The 21,147-nt window shown below is 45.9% G+C and overlaps 1 protein-coding gene across 2 annotated transcripts in view; it reads right to left on the bottom strand.

Annotated features, from left to right (window-relative positions):
• The window catches only part of ACSF3 (acyl-CoA synthetase family member 3), a 243,014-nt gene extending 232,381 nt beyond the window's left edge, over positions 1 to 10,633 (bottom strand). The window contains exons 1-2 of one of the 2 annotated variants that reach the window (XM_038754788.1): positions 10,571 to 10,612; positions 5,039 to 5,176 (exon numbers count right to left, since the gene is read on the bottom strand). The gene's annotated coding sequence lies outside the window, so the exon portion shown is untranslated. Of the gene's footprint in view, positions 1 to 5,038; positions 5,177 to 10,570 lie in introns of both variants that reach the window. The other variant, XM_038754789.1, reaches the window with a different exon arrangement.
• Between the last annotated feature and the right edge of the window lie 10,514 nt (positions 10,634 to 21,147).

Raw genomic sequence — 21,147 nt, 5'->3', positions numbered from 1 at the left:
TAACAGGTTGGAAACCATAGAGATTGCTGGGAATGAAGAGACATGGCCAGACTCTCAAGGAGGGGCCAAGGGGTGGAGTTTACAACCTTCATCTTGGATCAAAATATTTCATAAGTAGAAAGCACCCTGTGGGAAAAGGAAGAGGAAGGGACTTAAATATTTGTAACTGATTTTGGAGCTACCTTGATTTACTGTGGATACCAGCTCCCTGGAGGAATCTGAATCATAAATGTGGAAAGGCTAACCAAGGGGTCAGTTGGTCTCAAACTTCTGGGCCAGTCACTGCTTTCTAACCACCACACACTGTAGTGTAGCATCATTTTCTCCCGTCCCATTTCTTTCATTCACTCTTTAATGGTATCAAGAAGGAAAGGACGAGAGAAGGTGTAAGTCACTGGCTGCTCTGGAAGTAGAGCTGTGTCTGATATAATTTGTTTTGGGATTGCTGGGGGTGAAAATTCTGGCCACAGCCCCAGGTTGGACTGGAAACTCCCTCCTTCTAATGATTAGAGACCTTCAAAGAGTGAGCACAGAGGAACATGAAAGGAGATTTGGACTAGGTGGGCCCATGGAGGATCTTTGGCTCTAGTTTTGACTCCTCCTACTGCTCCTGTCATTTGATTTCCCCCTTCCCCCTCCTCTAAACTATAAACTCATTGTGGGCAGGGAAGTGTCTACCAATTCTGTTGCATTATACTCTCCCAAGCACTTAGTACAGTGCTCTGCACACAGTAGGTATTCAGTAAATACAATTGATCGATTGATTGATTCACCAATATTTTTGCAGGTTCACCTCCACTACAGACTTATGCTAAGCCTGAAGAAAATCAAAAGAATGTTCCCATGTGCAGGAGGGAAGCCCAGGATGTGACCAAAGATCTTCATCAACATTGTGAAACTGAAGGTTGTCCCGAAATGTGTTTATCTAGGCAGTACAAACTGCATCGCATTGTTGGACAAGAAGATGGAAATTGAATCAAGATGGCCAGCATGTCCTTTTAGAGACTGTCAGACAGTGGGGTGACAATGTGAAATCCAATTGCACACCAAATTGAAGGGGTAGAGAACTAGTGTTGTCGAACCCTCTCCACAGATACGGTTTCCAGTGTCAGAGAACTCATGGAGATAGGGCCAGAGAACCCGGGGTGAGGGAATTAGGATTTAGAATTAGAGAAGTAGTGTGGCCTAGTGGAAAGAGCCACTAGGTTCTAAACCCAACTCTGCCATTTCATTCATTCATTCAATCGTATTCATTCATTCATTCAATCGTATTTATTGAGCGCTTACTGTGTGCAGAGCACTGTACTGAGTGCTTGGGAAGTCCAAGTTGGCAACATATAGAGACGGTCCCTACCCAACAGTGGGCTCACCGTCTAGAAGGGGGAGACAGAGAACAAAACAAAACATATTAACAAAATAAAATAAATAGAATAAATATGTACAAATAAAATAGAGTAATAAATACTTACTAAGTGCTCACCATGTGCAAAGCACTATACTAAGTGCCTGAGCACTGTACTAATACCATTTGTATGCTGTATGACCTTGGGCAAATCATTTAACTTCTCTATGCCTCAGTCATCTCATCTGTAAAACGGGGATTAAAACCGTGAGCTCCATTTGGGAAATAGACTCTGTCCAACCTGATTAGCTTGTATCTACCCCAGCACTTACTACAGTGCCTGGCACATAGTAAGCGCTGAACAAATACCATTAAAACAAAAAAAGGCCTAGTGACTGTGGAGCAAATCTTCATTCATTCATTCATTCAATCGTATTTATTGAGTGCTTATTGTGTGCAGAGCACTGTACTAAGCGCTTGGGAAGTACAAGTTGGCAACATATAGAGACGGTCCCTACCCAACGGTGGGCTCACAGTCTAGAAGATCTTGGTGTCCTTTCATGGACTGGGGGTAGAGGAAAAATCCAAACATTCTTTGGAGTTGATCTGCAAGGCTGGGAATGCCTTTGGAAAATTCTGTCCAGTTTCTGTCTCCTTGGCAGAAAGCGACATTGCTTGGTTTAACAACAGAAGAATCTGTAGGCAGATGGAAACCATACCCAAGTGCAGAGCTAAATTCCCGTTAGACATGCTGTTACTTCCCCTCCAAGTCTCCCATACCACAGCCCTCCCCATCTTCTAAATCCTCCCAAAATCCTACCACCTCCGGCAAGCCAACCTCAACACTGTAGGCATATGCAAGTGTATACTTAATCAGGTAATAATAATAATAATAATAATGGTATTTGTTAAGCAAATGTGCCAAGCACTGTTCTAAGCACTGGGGTGGATACAAGGTAATCAGATTTTCCCACGTGGGGCTCACAGTCTTAATCTTCATTTTACAGATGAGGTAACCGAGGCACAGAGAAGTTCAGTGGCTTGCCTAATCAATACATAGGCATTTCATCCACCATCCATTTTGTCCCTGCTCTTCCTCTTGCTCCCGTTACTTTTACATGATCTTGGTTATCTCTCTCCCCGTTAGATTGTAAGGTCCTTGAGAGCAGGAAACATGCATTTTACTTCTGTTGTGCTTCCCCAAGTTCTTAATACAGTGCTGTGGGTAGGGAATGTGTCTACCAAGCCTGTTGTACTGTACTCTTCCAAGCGCTTAGTACGGTGCTCTGCACATAGTCAGCGCTCAATAAATATGATTTATTGATTGATTGATTCATCAACATTTTTGTAGGGTCAGCTCCTCTACAGACATAAATTACGCCTGAAGAAAATCTAAATATTGTGCCCATGAGCCAGAAGGAAGCCCAGGACACTGATGGATTGATTGATAATCATTCATTCATTCAATCGCATTTATTGAGCGCTTATTGTGTACTAAGCGCTTGGAAAGTACAATTCAGTAATAAAGACAATCCCTGCCCACACCGGGCTTACAGTCTAGAATTCATTCATTTATTCAATCGTATTTATTGAGTACTTACTGTGTGCAGAGCACTGCAATAATAATAATGATGGTATTTATTAAGCACTTACTATGTGTAAAGCACTGTTCTAAGCGCTGGGGAGGTCACAAGGTGATCAGGTTGTCCCAAAGGGGGGCTCACAGTCTTAATCCCCATTTTACAGATGAGGGAGCTGAGGCCCAGAGAAGTGAAGTGACTCGCCCAAAGTCACACAGCGGGCAATTGGCGGAGCCGGGATTTGAACCCCTGACCTCTGACTCCAAAGCCCGGGCTCTTTCCACTGAGCCACGCTGCTTGGGAAGTACAAATCGGCAACATATAGAGATGGTCCCTACCCAACAACGGGCTCACAGTCTAGTAGGGGGAGAGAGACAACAAAACAAAACAAGTAGACAGGTGTCAATACCATCAGATTATAACTATATGCACATCCTTAATAAAATAAATACAGTGATAAATATGTACAAATATGCACAAGTGCTGGGTGGAGGAGAAGGGGGTTAGGTGGGGGGGGTGATGGGGAGGGGAGGAGGAAGAGAGGAAAAGAGGGGACTCAGTCCTCCAGGAAGGCCTCCTGGAGGAGGTGATACCACATCTGACATCATCAGCTGTTTCTCCTAAGGGCCAATTTGAAAATCAAGTGGCAAGACAGAGTCATAAACAATTCGGTTCCGGAATGAATGGGCAAGCGGTGTGGCCTAGTGAAAAGAGCACGGGCCTGGGAATCAGGAGACCTGGGTTCTAATCCCAGCTCTGCCACTTATCTACTGTGTGATCTTGCCTCAGTTACCTCAACTGTATTAATTCCCATTTTACAGTGGGAATTTAATGGGAATTAAGACTCTGAGCTCCAGGTGGGACATGGACTCTGTCCAACCTCATTAGCTTGTGTCTACCCCAGCACTTGGTACAGTGCTTGGCACATAGTAAGTGCTAAACAAATATCATTAAAATATCTTTTAGACTGTGAGCCCACTCGTTTAGACTGTGAGCCCACTATTGGGTAGGGACTGTCTCTATATGTTGCCAACTTGTACTTCCCAAGCGCTTAGTACAGTGCTCTGCACACAGTAAGCGCTCAATAAATACGATTGATCGATTGATTAAAAGAACAAGGACAAACAACCATTGCAGAATGAACAGAAAGCTTGAGGGGTAGAGGAAGCTTAAAGGATACAATGAAGCCCAAATGGAAGCAATCAATCCACCAATCAATCATATTTATTGAGCACTTACTGTGCGCAGAGCACTGTACTAAGCACTTGGGATAGTACACTATATCAGTTATGTTGTAACAGAACAACACAGTATTTTTCAGGCTCCTAATGCACGCAGAGAGAGTACTGTACTATGTTATTTGTAATCAATCAATCAATCAATCGTATTTATTGAGCGCTTACTATGTGCAGAGCACTGTACTAAGCACTTGGGAAGTACAAATTGGCATCACATAGAGACAGTCCCTACCCAACAGTGGGCTCACAGTCTAAAAGGGGGAGACAGAGAACAGAACCAAACATACCAACAAAATAAAATAAGTAGGATAGAAATGTACAAGTAAAATAAATAAATAAATAAATAAATAAATAGAGTAATAAATATCTACAACCATATATACATATATACAGGTGCTGTGGGGAAGGGAAGGAGGTAAGACGGGGGGATGGAGAGGGGGACGAGGGGGAGAGGAAGGAAGGGGCTCAGTCTGGGAAGGGCTCCTGGAGGAGGTGAGCTCTCAGCAGGGCCTTGAAGGGAGGAAGAGAGCTAGCTTGGCGGATGGGCAGAGGGAGGGCATTCCAGGCCCGGGGGATGACGTGGGCCGGGGGTCGATGGCGGGACAGGCGAGAGCGAGGTACAGTGAGGAGATTAGTGGTGGAGGAGCGGAGGGTGTGGGCTGGGCAGTAGAAGGAGAGAAGGGAGGTGAGGTAGGAGGGGGCGAGGTGATGGACAGCCTTGAAGCCCAGGGTGAGGAGTTTCTGCCTGATGCGCAGATTGATCGGTAGCCATTGGAGGTTTTTGAGGAGGTGAGTAATATGTCCAGAGCGTTTCTGGACAAGTTGAAGACTTGATTCCTGCCTTTGAGGGACCTGCAGAGTAATGGAGGGCACGCTACCAGTTTGGGCTGGTGAGGAGCTAACCGGTCCGTTAGTTTTTCCATTTCCGAAAAGGGCCTTGTTCACCATCTCGAAACACCCATTTGTATTCTTGCTGCGTTGCCATCATTCCAAAGATTCCTGCTGATGGTAGCGACCTGGTGAGGAGGAGGAGATGGTAACTTTTTACGAGGGCTCCGAAGGAGCCTAGATTCTTGAAGTAAAAATGAGATCCCGGAATCTTGAAGCTGGAAGCAACCTTGAGAGAGCATCTCATCCAACCCTCTGCCTCCAGACCGGGGAATGACTAAAAACTCCAATCGATCAATTGATCAGTGGTGTTTAAGGAGCGTTTCCTGTGTACAGAGCACTGTACTAAGTGCTTGAGAAAGTACATCAGAGGTCGTGGGTTCAAAACCCGGCTCCATCACTTGTCAGCTGTGTGACTTTGGGCAAGTACTTCACTTCAAGTCAAGTCAAGTCACTTCACTAAGCGCTTAGTACAGTGCTCTGCACACCGTAAGCGCTCAATAAATACGATTGATTGATTCACTTCTCTGCGCCTCGGTTACCTCATCTGTAAAATGGGGATGAAGACTGTGAGCCCCCCGTGGGACAACCTGATCACCTTGTAACCTCCCCAACGCTTTAGAACAGTGCTTTGCACATAGTAAGCGCTTAATAAATGTCATTATTATTATTATTATTATTATTACACCACAGGTAGTTTACGGTCTTCTAGACTGTGAGCCCACTGTTGGGTAGGGACTGTCTCTATATGTGGCCAACTTGTACTTCCCAAGCGCTTAGTACAGTGCTCTGCACACAGTAAGCGCTCAATAAATACGACTGAATGAATGAACAGTGCTTTACACATAGTAAGCACTTAATAAATGTCATCATTATTATTATTAGTATTACACCACAGGTAGTTTACAGTCTACAGAGGGAGACAGACAATAAGATAGATAAATCAAGAAGCACTGTGGCCTAGATGGAAAAGCACTGGCCTGGGAATCAGAGTCCCGGGGTTCTAATTCCAGCTCCATCATTTTTTTTTTCCTTAATGGTATTTGTTAAGAGCTTACTATGTTCCAGGCACTGTACTAGGCACAGAAGTTGATATAAGTTAGCCAGGTTGGACACAGTCCCCGTCCCAAACGCGGCTCATTTTACAGATGAGGTAACTGAGGCCCAGAGAAGTCAAGTGACTTGCCCAAGGTCACACTGCAGAAAAGTGGCTGAGGTGGTGGCACGCACAAAGTCACAGCTTTACCTGCTCTGTGATCTTGGGCAAGTCACTTAAGGTTTCAGTGCCTCAGTTCCTTCATCTGCAAAATGGGGATTGAGTATTTGTTCTTCCTCGTGTGTTCAGAAATCCCTTTGTTCAGAAACTCCTTACAATCTGCTTTAAAACATTCAATCACCTCGCCCCCCACCCACCTCACCTCACTACTCCCCTCCTGCAACCCAGCCCACATACTTCACTGCTCTAATGCTAACTTACTCACCACACCTCCATCTCATCTATCTCGCCCCCGACCTCTCGCCCCGCAGCGCGGCTCAGTGGAAAGAGCCCAGGCTTTGGAGTCAGAGGTCATGGGTTCAAATCCCAGCTCTGCCAATTGTCAGCTGTGTGACTTTGGACAAGTCACTTCACTTCTCTTTGAAGCAGTGTGGCTCAGTGGAAAAGAGCCCGGGCTTTGGAGTCAGAGGTCATGGGTTCAAATCCCGGCTCTGCCAGTTGTCAGCTTTGTGAGTTTGGACAAGTCACTTAACTTCTCTGGGCCTCAGTTACCTCATCTGTAAAATGGGGATTAAGACTGTGAGCCCCCTGTAGGACAACCTGATCACCTTGTAACCTCCCCAGCACTTAGAACAGTGCTTTGCACATAGTAAGTGCTTTATAAATGCCATTATTATTATTATTATACCCTGTCTTTGTCCTGGAATGCCCTCCCTCTTCATATTCACTCATTCAATAGTATTTATTGAGCACTTACTGTGTGCAGAGCACTGTACTAAGCGCTTGGGAAGTACAAGTTGGCAACATATAGAGACGGTCCCTACCCAACAGTGGGCTCACAGTCTAGAAGACAATTTCTCTCCCCCACTTCAAAGCGTTACTGAAGACACACCTCCTCCAAGAGGCTTTCCTAGACTTAACCTTCTTCTCCTTTTCCTCCATTCCTTTCTGTGTTACCTTGACTTGTTCCCTTTATTCATTCCCCCCTCCCAGCCCCACAGCACTTATGTACATATCCGTAATTTATTTATTTATATTATTTTTGTCTCCCCCTTTAGACCATAAGCTCACTGTGGGCAGGGCATGTGTCAGCTATATTATTAAATTGTACTCTCCCAAGTACTTAGTACAGTGTTCTGCACACAATAAGCGCTCAATAAGTATGATTGATTGATTGATGTACTTTGTGAGACCTGATCATCTTGTATTCATTCATTCAATCATATTTATTGAGTGCTTACTGTGTGCAGAGCACTGTACTAAGCGCTTGGGAAGTACAAGTTGGCAACATTTGGAGATGGTGCCTGCCCAACAACGGACTCACAGTCTAGAAGGGGGAGACAGACAACAAAGCAAAACATGTGGACAGGTGTCAAAGTCGTCAGAGTGAATAGAATTAAAGCTAGATGCACATCGTTAACAAAATAGAATAGTAAGTATGTACAAGTAAAATAAATAGAGTAATAAATCTGTACAAATATATATACAAATGCCAAGGGGAGGGGAAGGAGGTAGGGCTGGGGGGATTGGGAGGAGGAGAGGAAAAGGGGGGTTCAGTCTGGGAAGGCTTCTTTGAGGAGGTGAGCTCTCAGGAGGGCTTTGAAGGGAAGAAGAGAGCAAGCTTGGCAGGTGTGCGGAGGGAGGGCATTCCGGGCCAGGAGGAGGACGTGGGCTGGGGGTCGACGGCGGGACGCGCGAGAACGAGGTGCAGTGAGGTTAGCATCAGAGGAGTCTATCCCAGTGCTTAGTACAGTGCTTGACTTATAGTAAACACTTAACAAAACCATGATGATATTATTATTATTATTGTTAGATTAGGGATGGGGAAATAGTAGAGTATACGACTATTTACATAAGTACTGTGGGACTGGAGTGAGTTTCAAAGTGCTTAAGGGATACACAGCCAAGAGCACAGTTGACAGAGGGGAGGGCAGATAGGGGAATTAAAAGGCTTAGTCTGGGACAAAACAGACGACTGCCTCATCTCTTTTTGTAAAGCTTTTCAGGGATGTGACTCCAGAGTAGCATGAATGTGTCAGGATGAAATAACCGAATAAATAATTGAGTACACAGATGTTCACAAGTGCTGAGGTTGGGAATGAAATACGGAACTGCTAGCAAGGGTGGCTGTTGGACTGAGGTGATTCGAGATGTTGAGAATTAGTCGAGAAAGGCTTCTGGAGGGTGAGGGGTTTGGGAGAGCTCCTCTCAGCTGGCGGCATCTTGGCCAAATGGCTCTTTTCCTTTTGACAGCTGCTTTATTTAGACCCCAGGACTTGGGAAGCCGACATGGGGACCAAACTCTCCTTTAGTCTCTAGGGTGGAACTGAGAATCTTCTAGAACCCAGGGCCTCTGGATCCAACAGGAGAATGATTTCACGGGACAGTGCTACCCTAGTCATCGCCTCTGGACCCTGGAGTCTGAAAAGCAGAGGAGGTGATGAAGCTTCTCCTAACCACACCTTCCCCCCTCTCCCCACTTTACACACGGCTCCAACGAGTGCCATTTAACTGAGCCACTGGCACGCGCCCGCACGCCCACCCCTGCGCCCACAGACATGTGCAGCACAAAAGTAAAATTAGCTCCGAGGCAGCGGAGGGGAACAGTACTGGGGATTGGCAATAATACATTTGTTGGCTGGGAGACATAACATTTCAATCAAAAGTCACCAGTGTCAGTGGGAGATGCCAAATCTCGGAACTCCTCTTCCGCACCGCTTGGTGCTACATATTAACGAGCGCAGTTCAATCGCTTTCACAGTCCTAATATAGGCCCCGGTGAGAGATGTTGGGGGGGAGGAAGCGTGTCTTCAAAGTTTCCATTTCTCTGTTGCTGTCCGTGGTGGCTTGAATGTTCTTTTGTTTAGAAAATGCCCTACGTTGCACTCTTTATCTACTAGCTGATGGATTGACTTATGTGTTTTTTTACGCAGCCAATATCTTAAAAGGTCTCTGGATACACATACTGACTGTTCAAATTAGATACTTTTACCATTGGGTCCAATCTGCTTCCGGTCCAGATCATCTCAAAACCACCAGAGCCAGAGAAGACTCTGAGAAGACTCCGCTACGTCCCTAGCCGACCTCAGCAATGGACTCCCAGATCACCTCTTCTTCTTCCTAGCTGTTTTGCCCCCAAATCTAAAAGAGCAAAACATATGGGCCCTTGTAAGCTAGGGTGAGTCAAAAGATGCCTTCACTAACATGGAGTAGTGGTTAGAGCATGGGCTTGGGAATCAGAAGGTCACGGGTTCTAATCCAGGCTCTGCCTCTTGTCTGCTGTATGGCCTTGGGCAAGTCATTACTATTCAATTTATTTTATTTTGTTAATATGTTTTGTTTTGTTGTCTGTCTCCCCCTTCTAGACTGTGAGCTCGCTGTTGGGTAGGGACCGTTACCAATTTGTACTTCCCAAGCGCTTAGTACAGTGCTCTGCACACAGTAAGTGCTCAATAAATGTGATTGAATGAATGAATGAATGAATGAATTTCACTTCTCTATGCCTCAGTTATCGCATCTGTAAGATGGGGATTAAGACTGTGGTATTCATCGAGCTTAGAACAGTTCTTGGCACATAGTAAGCGCTTAAATACCATCATTATTATTGAGCACTTACTTTGTACAGAGCACTATACTAGGCACTTGGGAGGGTACAATACAGTTGGTAGACATGATTCTTGATCTCAACTGGACCTTTAGGGGAAGTGTCCATTTCCTGTTCAAGATGAGCTTCACGGGGGCCAGGCTTCCCATGTACACAGTATCATCCCTCATTTTGTTACCTTGACTCATTTACCCCGAAAGGGCTGTTGAGAACTCACGGATGTCCTGTATTTGAGGATGGCGAGCCCTGCCTCTCCATGGGAGCTGAGGCCCCACCGCAGTCAGGATCCCCTATTTTCAGAATGGGAATCTGTCTCCGGATCAGCCCTTCATGAATAAGGTAATTACCCCAGCATTCAGGGGAGCTAGAAGGGTCTCCTCATACTAGCCGATTGTGATCCCCGGGCCAATTTAGTTCGGAGCACGACTCTAAGTATGCATTAACCTGAAGTAAATGTCCTTCCCAGCTGGGAAGACAAAATAGGGTCAAAAGAGAGGAAGACCGGGGTCGGGGGGAGTAAAGTTACTCCCAACCAGAGTTTGAGACAGAAACTGTAAGTTTTCAAATGGAATCAAGGCAGATCTCACACCTGGTTTTTTCCACTTTGCTTTCATTCTGCCTCAGCCCCCACCCAGCCTCTCTTGCTTCCCAGAGATTCCTAGGACTCCAGGGACTGTCCAGAAGCTCCCCAGGGGCACTCACCCAGGACCTCGGCCTCTCAGCTCAGCCCCGTCTGGCCGGTCAGGTCTGCGGAAGGCAACTGACTGGAGATCCCCTCTTTTTTGTTGTTTTCTTAGGCACTTGGACCCTTGATTGCTGCAGGTCTAGCTCATTTCTGTCTCTTGATTCCCTTTAATTATTAAAGGGAACTGTCTTCTCCCAAACTTCCTAGCTAATGAGGTTTGACATTAACTTTCCTTGATTACTGGGGAAAGCTGAATCAATTTGGCAAGAGCGGGACCTGATTTAACCCTTCCAGTGCAGGAAGTGGGCGGCTTGCTTGGCTTTGTTCCTCAACTTCACTCGGCTTCTCTGTAGTGTGGACTCTGCATCAGCCACAGTTAGGCTGGGGTTAGACCCTTCTCTGCCCTATGTCTTCTGGGTTTCCTGCTAACAGCCTTGGGCCAGTGGAGTGGACCATGGCACTTAGTACAATACAACAGAGTTGGTAAACTCGATCCCTGCCCTGGAGGAGTCTATAATCTGAGGAGAGACAGGCATTCCAAAAAAATACAGATAGGGGAAATGTATATTCATTCATTCATTTATTCAATCATATTTATTGAGTGCTTACTGTGTGCAGAGCACTGTACTAAGTGCTTGGGAAGGACAAGTTGGCAACATATAGAGACGGTCCCTACCCAACAACAGGCTCACAGTCTAGAAGGGGGAGACAGACAACAAAACAAAACAGGTGGACAGGTGTCAAGTCCTCAGAATAAATAGAAATAAGGCTAGATGCACATCATTAACAAAATAAATAGAATAGTAAATATGTACAAGTAAAATAAATAGAGTAATACATCTGTACAAGCATATATACCGGTGCTATGGGGAGGGGAAGGAGGTAGGGCTCGGGGTGGTGGGGAGGAGGAGAGGAAAAAGGGGGCTTAGTATGGGAAGGCCTCCTGGAGGAGGTGAGCTCTCAGTAGGACTTTGAAGGGAGGAAGCAATATGTACAGAAGGGCAGGAAGGAGCCCCTGGGGCTGGGTTTCACACCCAACTTTCCCTGCACACAAGTTCAGGTTGGTGGCATTAGCTGTCTTAGTTCACGCTCATAAAGGAATCATTTGCAAATGTCATAATACGCAAGGACTCTCACTGGGTATTTTATAGATCTGAGCCTCGTCCCCCTGGCATTTTTCAGGGGCCCTCTTGTAATAACAATAATAATAATAACTGTGGTATTTGCCATGCACTTAATGTGTGCCAAGCACTGTACTAAGCGCTAAGGTAGATAAGAGATAATCCAGTCCCTCATGGGGTTCAAAGTCTCCGTAGGAGGGAAAATAGGAAGGAGCAGATTGTAGGGAGGAAAAGGCAGGAGGGACTGGATTTGCCCCGAATTTTCAACTGTCCTCATAGACCAGGCAGCCTGTTTTCTGGCAATTTCCAAGTGAAACTGCCCGTATCCCTCTCTTGAGGGTTGTCGTTTCTTGAGTTTGCTTTTCTCCATTCTTTCTCATTTGCCTACTGGCAGTGATGCATGGCCAATGCAGGAGGCAGAAGAGAAAGAAGAGATACTGAAATGGAGGAGAGATAACAGAACCCGAAGCCCTAACTACCACACGTGGCCAAGGCCCCAACTTGGAGAACCCTGGAGTGAGAGGAATTTGTCTCCCAAATGCAGCCAAGCCTGCTCTGGGGGAGAAGTGATTCCTTGAAGGAATTTTCAAATGGTTCAGGTTCAGATTTGGGGCCTGCAAATGCCCAGGACCATCTTATTCCTCCCAGCCCCACAGTACTTAGGTACATATCTGTAATTCATTTATCTTAGTGGGAAGGGAATTTGTCTGTGTTATTATTATATTGTACTCTCCCAAGCACTTTGTACGGTGCTCTGCACACACAGTAAGTGCTCAATAAGTACAACTGATGGACTGACTAACCTTCAGAACCAACCTGGGGCCGTGCAGATTCATTCATTCAATCGTATTTATTGTGAGGATAGTGTGAGGCTGTTGGAATTGGAATCTTCTAATCCTGTCTCAGATCCACCTTAGGGTCATTTCATTCATTCATTCAATCATATTCATTGAGCGCTCACTGTGTGCAGAACACTGTACTGCAGAACACAACCCCGACCCGTGGTTTCGGTCCAGAACTTCTCCCAGAAGTTCTCCCGTTAGAACGGCGGAAAAGAGAGCAGATTAAGCCACACGTTTTCATCCATTCAGTCATATTTATTGAGCGCTCACTGTCCTAAGCACTTGGGAGAGTACAGTACAACCATAACTGTACAACTTGACACCTGTCCATATGTTTTGTTTTGTTGTCTGTCTCCCCCTTCTAGACTGTGATCCCGCTGTTGGGTAGGGACCGTCTCTATATATTGCCAACTTGGACTTCCCAAGCGCTTAGTACAGTGCTCTGCACACAGTAAGCGCTCAATAAATACAACTGACTGACTGAATGAATGAATGTACTAAGCGCTTGGAAAGTACAGTTCGGCAACAGATAGAGACAATCCCTACCCAACAACAAGCTCACAATCTAGAAAGCTCGAGCCATCATATCATGAAGTAATTATGGTACTTATTAATTATGCTTAGAGAAGCAGCATGGCTCAGTGGAAAGAGCCTGGGCTTTGGAGTCAGAGATCATGGGTTCAAATCCTGGCTCTGCCAACTGTCAGCTGTGTGACTTTGGGCAAGTCACTTCACTTCTCTGTGCCTCAGTTCCCTCATCTGTAAAAAGGGGATTAAAACTGTGAGCCCCCCCGTGGGACAACCTGATCACCTTGTAGCCTCCCCCGTGCTTAGAACAGTGCTTTGCACATAGTAAGCGCTTAATAAATGCCATTATTATTATTATTATTAGGCACTTACTATGTGCCAAGCACTTTTCTAAGTGCTGAGGTAGATATAAGATATTCAGGTTGGACACAATCCTTGTTTCATGTGGGACTCAGTCTAAGTAGGAGCACGTAGGATTTAAGAGGAGCATGTAGGATTTAATCCCTGTCTTACAGATGAGGAAGCTGAGGCACAGAGAAGTTCAGCGACTCGCCCAAGGTCACGGAACGGACGAGTGGCAGAGTCGAGATTGGAACCCAGATCTTCTGATTCCCAGGCCTGTGCTCTTGCCACTAGGCCAGGGCACTTCTTGGAAGATCAATCAATCAATCATACTTATTAAGCGCTTACTGTGTGCAGAGCACTGTACTAAGCGCTTGGGAAGTACAAGTTGGCAACGTATAGAGACGGTCCCTACCCAACAGTGGGCTCACAGTCTGGAAGGGGGAGACAGAGAACAAAACCAAACATATTAACAAAATAAAATGCAATAGATATGTACAAGTAAAATAAATAAATAAATAGAGTAATAATAAAGATGGCTTTTTCATTCACTCCACTGCAGCTCCTTTACTCTGCCCATTCCTTGAGGGGGCTTGTGTTGATCCTGGGGTCCAGGTAAGCGAGAATCAGGCCGAGGGTGTGTGGAGTCTTGCTCTTGGACCCCGAGATTGGAGGAAAGCAGACATGATAAAGGGGAAAGTATGACTGGAGCTGCCTCTGTTGCTTCGGCAGGGTAGAGCAGTGCTGTTGTGTTCAACAAAACAAGGCCCCCTCCATGGTTTTTTCAGTGTCATGCTGGCTCTAAATGTCTTAATTGCAGATCCTGACAAATCCTTCAACAAACAAGAACAATCGACGCGGCTGCTGCTCTGCCCGGTCTCCTCCTCCAAGCAGCAGAGCGGGCATCCAGTGAAGCAGCGTGGCTCAGTGAACAGAGCCTGGGCTTTGGAGTCAGAGGTCATGGGTTCAAATCCCGGCTCCGCCACTTGTCAGCTGTGTGACTTTGGGCAAGTCACTTAACGTCTCTGGGCCTCAGTTACCTCATCTGTAAAATGGGGACTAAGACTGTGAGCCCCACATGGGACAACCTGATCACCTTGTATCCCCCCCAATGCTTAGAACAGTGTTGCCAACTTGTACTTCCCAAGCGCTTAGTACAGCGCTCTGCACACAGTAAGCACTCAATAAATATGATTGAATGAATGAATGAATGAACAGTGCTTCGCACATAGTAAGCGCTTAACAAATGCCATTATTAGTATTATTCTCTGTGCCTCAGTTATCTCATCTGTAAAACAGGGATGAAGACTGTGAGCCCCCCGTGGGACACATAAGGTCACCTTGTAACCTCCCCAGTGCTTAGAACAGTGCTTTGCACATAGCAAGCGCTTAATAAATGCCATTATTATTATTATCCCTTCCAGCCTCAATCTTCCTTCTAGACTGCAAGCTCCTCAGAAGCAAGGATCATGTCTACTTACTATATGGTTCTTTTCCAAAGGCTTATACGCTGTTCAGCAGACAGTAAGCGCTCAATAAATTCCACTTATTGATTGCTTGATTGATGGATTGACTAATATCTGTCTCCCCCTCTAGACTGTAAGCTCGTTGTGAGCAAAGAATGTGTCTACCAACTCATGATACTCTCCCAAATGCTTAGAACAGTGTTGTGCACATAGTAAGTGCTCAATAAATACCATTGATTGCTTGCAGTTCAGAGCAACTGGCGATCCGATGACATCGGGCTCCCAGATCAGCTTAGCTGTGCAGGAACTGTAAGCCATCAGAAAATACATCTCCCGCAATCCTTTAAACAATGAGGCTTAGTTTACAACTGTGGTGAAACAACAACATCAGTAGGACCTATGCAATTTGCCATGATCTGCGATGGGGTGGATAATTTGCATCGAAGATCAGTCAATCAATCAATGGTATTTATTGAGTGATTACTGGGTGCAGAGTACTGTACTAAGCACTGGGGAGACTAGTTACATGACCCCTTGAGCAGCCCCTTCCTTCCTCTCCCCCTCGTTCCCCTCTCCATCCCCCCCATCTTACCTCCTTCCCTTCCCCACAGCACCTGTATATATGTATATATGTTTGTACATATTTATTAGTCTATTTATTTATTTTACTTGTACATATCTATTCTATTTATTTAATTTTGTTAGTATGTTTGGTTTTGTTCTCTGTCTCCCCCTTTTAGACTGTGAGCCCACTGTTGGGTAGGGACTGTCTCTATATGTTGCCAACTTGTACTTTCCAAGCGCTTAGTACAGTGCTCTGCACACAGTAAGCGCTCAATAAATACGATTGATTGACTGATTGATTGAGACTACAAGACAACGGAGTTGGTACTCTCGTTTCCTGCAGTAGAGGCTGTGGGAAGAACAGGCAGACCTGCTGAAAGGGCCACTGACAGCTCTGTGTGTATTCAGGGAGAGAGAAACTACTGGTTGTGCTTATTTTTAACTAATAAATAGCTTGGGCCTGGGAGTCGAAGGACCTGGGTTCTAATCCTGGCTCTGCCACTTACCAGCTGGGTGACCTTGGGCAGGTCACAACTTCTCTGTGCCTCATTTCTCTCATCTGCAAAATGGGGATTCAATACTGTTCTTCCTCCTACTTAAACTGTGAGCCCTATGTGAGACCTGATTACCTTCTTTCTACTCCAGCTCGTAGTATAGTGCTTGTCACATAGTAGACACTTTACACATATGATTATTATTATTAATGCTACTAATAAGGTGAAATAATGTCAGAAGCTTCAGGCGCCTGTGGATTGTATTGACTTACTCTATTGTCCTCTCCCAAGGGTTTAGCACAGTGCTCTGCACACAGTAAGTGCTCAATAAAGCAGGAGTCTCAGAGGACTGTAAAAGGGGGTTCTTTGGACCCACACCAGGTATCAGGAAAATTCTTAGCCTTGCTTTCTTCCGTGTTGCTTGCTTATTCATATTAAGCGCTTAGTACAGTGCTCTGCACACAGTAAGCGCTCAATAAATACGATTGAATGAATGAATTCATTTCAACAGAAAGAACTTCTGGGCCCAACCAGTCTGTGCTCCTATTCCCCTCTGAGGCGCCCAGATTCCGCACTGCACTGAGCGCTGGCTTAGAGACAAGTTAGTCAGGTTGGACACAGTCTCTGTCCCACATGGGACTGACAGTATTAATCCCCATTTTACAGATGAGGTAACTGAGGCACAGAAAAGTGAAAAGACTTGCCCAAGGTCACACAGCAGATAAGGGGCAGAGTCGGGATTAGAACCCAGGCCCTTCTGAGTCCCAGGCCTGTGCTCTATCCATTAGTAGCAGCTCCTTCCACGAGAAGCAGCGTGGCTCAGTGGAAAGAGCATGGGCTTTGGAGTCAGAGGCCAGGGGTTCAAATCCCGGCTCCGCCAATTGTCAGCTGTGTGACTTTGGGCAAGTCACTTAACTTCTCTGGGCCTCAGTTACCTCATCTGTAAAATGGGGATTAAGACTGTGAGCCCCCCGTGGGACAACCTGATCACCTTGTAACCTCCCCAGTGCTTAGAACAGTGCTCTGCACATAGTAAGCGCTTAATAAATGCCATTATTATTATTACTATTAGGCCACGTTGCTTCTCTGTTGGACCAAAAGGATACAGGGGGTGACCGGCGCAGGGGGTTCTGGGTCCCAGGGCAGTTGACCAAGGTCCTCCTCCATCTCCCTCGGCCACCTACCCCGCGGAGCCTGTCCCATCTGCTGAGAAGCTGGGACCCTCTGTCCCTGCTGTTGCCTCTCTCCGGCTCCCTGTGATTCGATCTCATCAGGAACACTTCTCCGTTTCTCATGTTTTTAATTTAAATGTTCCCTAGAGCACATTTTCCTTGTGCAGGAAGGGGGCATCTGGATTTAATCAAAACGACAGCTGAGCCATCCGGGCCCCCCCACCGTGGCTCTTCTCCCTTCCTTGAGCAGCGTCTCCTGCAGGGTCTGCTTGGCTCTGGGCTTGTGATCCGCCCTCTGCGCGCTCCGCTCTGTGCCACTGTGAGCCCACTGTTGGGTAGGGACTGTCTCTGTATGTTGCCAACTTGTACTTCCCAAGCGCCTAGTACAGTGCTCTGCACACAGTAAGCGCTCAATAAATACGATTGATTGATTCTCTCCACATAGACTGCCGGCCTCGTCTTGTCCCCACTTTCCTCCCCTCCCATTCTGCCTCGGGCTTCCTGCTCGGTGCTTCCCGATTTTGTCCCGTCTTTCTCTCTCTGGACCATCCCACCTGCCCGCCAGTCCCACACATACCCACCTCCTAGCATGATGATGATGATGGCATTTATTAAGCGCTTACTATGTGCAAAGCACTGTTCTAAGCGCTGGGGAGGCTACAAGGTGATCAGGTTGTCCCACGGGGGGCTCACAGTCTTAATCCTAATAAATCTTAATCTTAATAAATAAATGCCATTATTATTATTAATCCCCATTTTACAGATGAGGTCACTGAGGCCCAGAGAAGTGAAGTGACTTGCCCAAAGTCACACAGCTGACAACTGGCGGAGCCGGGATTTGAACCCATGACCTCTGACTCCAAACTTCCCAAGGGCTTAGTCCAGTGCTCTGCACAGAGTAAGCGCTCAATAAATACGATTGATTGAATGAGTGAATGAATGAATGAATGAATGGGGGTCCATCTCTCCAGCTCCTGTGTCTCGTTCAGATTTCTGTTTGTCTCTCTTGCCTGCCTCTGTTCTTAGCCTGCCCATGTCTTGGTTCTGACTCTTTCTCTCTCCCTCTTCGTTTCCCTTCCCTGCCCCTTTCTCCCTTCTCTTTTAGGCCACCGGTCCAGACTCCGTGAGCTCCGGGCCTGGAATGCCCTCCCTCTGCCCATCCTCCAAGCTAGCTCTCTTCCTCTCTTCAAGGCCCTACTGAGGGCTCATCTCCTCCAGGAGGCCTTCCCAGACTTAGCCCCTTTGTTCCTCTCCCCCTCGTCCCCCTCTCCATCCCCCGCATCTTACCTCCTTCTCTTCCCCACAGCACCTGTATATATGTGTGTATGTTTGTACATATTTATTACTCTATTTATTTATTTATTTTACTTGTACCTATCTATTCTATTTATTTTATTTTGTTAGTATGTTTGGTTTTGTTCTCTGTCTCCCCCTTCTAGACTGTGAGCCCACTGTTGGGTGGGGACCGTCTCTATATGTTGCCAGCTTGTACTTCCCAAGCGCTTAGTACAGTGCTCTGCACACAGTAAGCGCTCAGTAAATACGATTGATTGATTGATTGATTGGTTTGAGCCTCGGAAAGTGTGGTGACTTTCAGCAGGACCTCTCTCCCTCTTTCCTCCAGTACCCCCGGCCCACAGAGAGGTTCCTTTGTTAGCCCCACTCCCGCAACTCTCCCACACCCCCGTCCCCCCAGTCCAGACCGAGACCGTGGGTGGCCTTTCAATCAATCAATCAATCAATCAATCGTATTTATTGAGCGCTTACTGTGTGCAGAGCACTGTACTAAGCACTTGGGAAGTACAAGATGGCAACATATAGAGACGGTCCCTACCCAACAATGGGCTCGCGGTCTAAAAAAGTCTATATAGTCTATAGTCTAAAAGTCTATAGTCTTTCCTGACTATAGAGGTAGTTTTGGTACCATCAACAACAGCAACAATCGTATTTATTGAGCACTTACTATGTGCAGAGCAAGACCTAAAAGAAATCAGTCAGGGCCCAAGCAGGGAAGGTGGTGGGAGGAGAGGTGGCTAGAAGGAGAAGGATATGTTTATATGTATATATGTTTGTACATATTTATTACTCTATTTATTTATTTATTTATTTTAGTTGTACATATCTATTCTATTTATTTTATTTTGTTAATATGTTTGGTTTTGTTGTCTGTCTCCCCCTACTAGGCTGTGAGCCCACTGTTGGGTAGGGACTGTCTCTATATGTTGCCAACTTGGACTTCCCAAGCGCTTAGTACAGTGCTCGACACACAGTAAGCGCTCAATAAATACGATTGATTGATTGATTGAGAGGCATTTGGGAATGTGTGTGTGGGAACGATAGCAATTTGAGGAGGCCAATCCCGGCTCCACCAATTGCCAGCTGTGTGACGTTGGGCAGGTCGCTTCACTTCTCTGGGCCTCAGTTCCCTCATCTGTAAATGGGGATTAAGACTGTGAACCCCCTGTGGGACAACCTGATCACCTTGTAACCGCCCCGGTGCTTAGAACAGTGCTTTGCACATAGTAAGCGCTTAATAAATGCCATCATTATTAATTGCATTTATTATTGTGTATATTATTATGATGCACATTAATACATGAGGGCACATTATAATAATTTATTATTAAATTTGATTCATTGTCATATTTATTGAGTGCTTACTGTATGCACAGCACTGTACTAAGCGCTTGGATACTACAGTACAACAATAAAGAGAGACAATCCCTGCTCACATGGGCTTAGAGTCAAGAGGGGGGAAGATAGAAATCAAAACAAATAAACAGGCATCAGTATAAAAATAAATAGCATTATGGGCTTGCTCTGGAGGGTTTCATTCATTCAATCATATTTGTTGAGCGCTTGCTGTGTACAGAGCACTGTACTAAGCACTTGGGAAAGTACAATTCAGCAGTAAAGAGAGACAATCCCTGCCCACATTGAGTTCACAGTCTAGAGGGAAGTCTAGCCTAGTCTTGTTTCCATTGGTGTGGAGGACAAAGTTAATGCAGGGCTTTCCTACTCCTTGGCCGCCCCTGCCTCCTTGGGATTGGCTGTCTTGGGCTTGAGAAGCGGCGTGGCTCAGTGGGAAAGAACATAGGCTTTGGAGGCAGGGGTTGTGGGTTCAAATCCCAGCTCTGCTAATTGTCAGCTGTATGACTTTGGGCAAGTCACTTAACTTCTCTGGGCCTCAGTTACCTCATCTGTAAAATGGAGATGAAGATCGTGAGCCCGCTGTGGGACAACATGATCACCTTGTAACCTCCCTAGCGCTTAGAACAGTGATTTACACATAGTAAGCACTTAATAAATGCCATTATTATTATTATTAGTCTTGTTTCCCACAAGGCCACATCCTTCCATTTAATTTACCAAGGATCTACCATTTTACTTATTTTCTACTTCTGGAGTAGTTCCTGGGAAGAAAGATTGGCTTCGCAGGGAGGCCCAAGGGCTGCCATTGTTGGTAGTAGCATGGCTCAGTGGAAAGAGCCCGGGCTTTGGAATCAGAAGTCATGGGTTCGAATCCCAGCTCCACCACATGTCTGCTGTGTGACCTCGGGCAAGTCACTTAACTTCTCTGAGCCTCAGTTCCCTCATCTGTCAAATGGGGATGAAGACTGTGAGCCCCACATGGGACAACCTGATCACCTTGTATCCCCCCCAATGCTTAGAACAGTGCTTTGCACATAGTAAGCGCTTAACAAATGCCATTATTATTATTAGTATCCAGCTAGTTGCCTGACCTTCCACACTGGGTTGCGTCTACTAAATGCTGAAAGGATTCAGGTGGAGCGCTTGACAAAGTGTGAAATTGAAATGGGTTTGGGGTCTGTGTATGGCTAAAATCCTGGGTGAGAAGATCCGAGCAGCACCTGTACGTGCTTGTGTATGTGTGCATTATAATAATAACGATGATGGCATTTGTTAAGTGCTTACTATATGCCAAGCACTGTTCTAAGCGCTGGGGGGGGGGGGGGGGCGGGAGTGAGTACATATATGTACGTACTCTTGTACATGTTTACTATTCTATTTATTTTATTTTGTTAATATGTTTTGTTGTCTGTC

The sequence above is a fragment of the Tachyglossus aculeatus genome, chromosome 11 (assembly GCF_015852505.1).
Source record: "Tachyglossus aculeatus isolate mTacAcu1 chromosome 11, mTacAcu1.pri, whole genome shotgun sequence".
NCBI lineage: Eukaryota > Metazoa > Chordata > Mammalia > Monotremata > Tachyglossidae > Tachyglossus > Tachyglossus aculeatus.
Note: the sequence above shows the minus strand (reverse complement) of the source record. Positions and strands in the feature narration are given on the sequence as shown.